The sequence below is a fragment of the Macrobrachium nipponense genome, chromosome 31 (genome assembly GCF_015104395.2).
Source record: "Macrobrachium nipponense isolate FS-2020 chromosome 31, ASM1510439v2, whole genome shotgun sequence".
In the NCBI taxonomy this organism is placed as follows: Eukaryota; Metazoa; Arthropoda; class Malacostraca; order Decapoda; family Palaemonidae; genus Macrobrachium; species Macrobrachium nipponense.
Window position 1 is genome coordinate 47346807 of NC_061093.1, and position 2500 is coordinate 47349306.

A 2500-nucleotide genomic window follows, 5' to 3' on the forward strand; every position below is an offset into this window, starting at 1 on the left:
TTCGTTGCAATACTAAGATTATGCGCAGCAGTAATAACATATTCATATTTTGATTACAGTGGAGATGAAAATGCGCATAGTTGGAGAGAGAGAGAGAGACGAGACGATGAGAGAGAGAGAGAGAGAGAGAGAGAGAGAGAAATACTCCCCGTGCTATCATAGCAAATATATATATATATATATATATATATATATATATATATATATATATATATATATATATATATATATATTATATTTTATACATACGTACATATAGTACAACGAAGGCGGACCACAAACACACAAAATCTACACATACGAACAACGCCACTCACGTATTTGTACTGAAACTCAAGAGATCTAATTGTATAAAAAAATAAAATAAAAACTTTCTATACAAAGAGCATACAACCAATGTAGAACACAACCGAGCCCACATACCGTGGGAAGAGAAATTCGCTGGAACATTTTTTCATGAAAAACTGACCTCCTGGTCATGATATGCAGCGATATAGATCACTCAATGGATGTCTTGCTTTTATCCTCAATTTTTCCTCAATTTTTCACCGGTTGAATTGCAAGGCCGCAGGAGAGAGAGAGAGAGAGAGAGAGAGAGAGAGAGAGAGAGAGAGAGAGAGAGAGAGAGAGAAATTATTGGAGACTTCATGAAAGAGAAAGAAAGTAAACATTCACATGAGAAAGAATTAGTAGGAGTAATTTTAAAAACTGCGATCAGAGAGAGAGGAGAGAGAGAGAGAGAGAGAGAGAGAGAGAGAGAGAGAGAGAGAATTTTAAAAACCCCCTCGGAAACCGTCGCTAGATACCAAAAATGAAGACTTACTTTTATTTGCCAAATCGTCGTGATCTTCACAAAACCGGATGAAACGTTTCGCTACTAGACTCGCATAAATGGTAAAAGTGTTTCAGAACGATGACTTTTAGAGTAAAAAGTAAAAATGCAAAAGCGTGGAAATTGCCGTTTAATACTCAAGCAAAAATCTTGGGATTGATTCTCCAAAATGACGCGGACGTCACAATCCTTACAAGAAATGACTGTTCGACATTTACGTAAATTCTTGGGATTCATCGTTATTATTTTACTGTGTCCCTTCATCTTTAAGAGAATTTTACTCTAATTGTAAAAGCAATCTTGATTTCTAATTCTAAAAGCAATCTTGATTTCCCACTTAGAAGTTTTACGACTCCATATTCCTACAGCTGGCCTGTTGGTATATGGTGCTTAGTGTTCTGACATGTTGCTCAGATGTCGTGGGTTCGCGCCTTCCCTAGGGCGATGAAAAATCACTGGCTCTGTATTATGATCAGTTAATGCTGCAGTGTGGGGTCTGCGATGATAGGTTGAAACCAACATTCTTTGGAAGCTTGAATTTCAAGTCAATGACTCCTGTGTGTGTTCGTTCCATGTGAATAGGTTTTATCTACCGAAATAATAATAATAGTTACCTTTTTCAAGTTTATTTATTGCTTTATCCAATATCCATTTTATTTAGTTCTTTATGGGACACTTGATAACTAACTTCCATTGTTTCTTGTTGTAACGAAAAGGACCAGTATACATTTCTGACTTTCCATAATTTCTTTAAGAATTTTCATGAACTAAACTTCATAAAACAGTCCTAAGAATACTTGTGATGTCGATGACCTCAGTTGTTGGACAAAATTATATCAATGTTGTCACCCTTGCCTAATGCTGAGCTTCCAATCCATAGAACATTTACAATACAAAACAATTTTGGGACCATTATCTTTAAAGCACTAATCAAGCTTATACGCAATGGAAATTCTACCTTTCAGTTGATTGTGATTTTTTTTCTTCATTTACAGTGAACACACACTCAGCTAATTGTTATACTTGTCTTCCTCTAAGATGTAAGCCTATCACCTCCTTCAAAGTTAGGTGGAGATCTTCTTACTTCGTTCTTCATTTTTGTTCTTTGGTCCTTCCTTGGGTGTAAAAGGCAATAATGTCCTAATGACCTTCGCCCTCAAAAGAAAAAAAATCAGGCATTCAAACGTCCTAATGACGTTAGCCCTTAAATTTTTTTTCTTTTTAAATCAGGCATTCAAACGGAAACTTCTAAAACCTCAATGTTACGCTACCATTTCCCAAACAAGAAAACGAATCCTAAATTCAAGCGCCATTCTAAAGTGAAAGACCATCCAAACTTTAACTGAACGACGGAATGAACTCAAGCCTCTTCGTCCTCATATCTCCGACTATAAGATCTAAATTGGGCTGGTTTGGCCAGACTTCACGACTGTTCTCAAATAAAAGATCAAACGAAGATCAATTCGTTTAATTATGAGTCGGAGTGAGACCAACTGAGCCTCTTCGTGTCTTCTGTAGTGTTTCCTTTTATTGAAAGCCTCCCTGTTTTATATAAGCCATTTTCTTTTATCAAGAAACTGGATCTAAGAAATATTTGGGTTGGTTGCAGAAAAACTGCAAAAGATGTCATACGATGTTACGATGAGGCAATGAACATACACCACACAC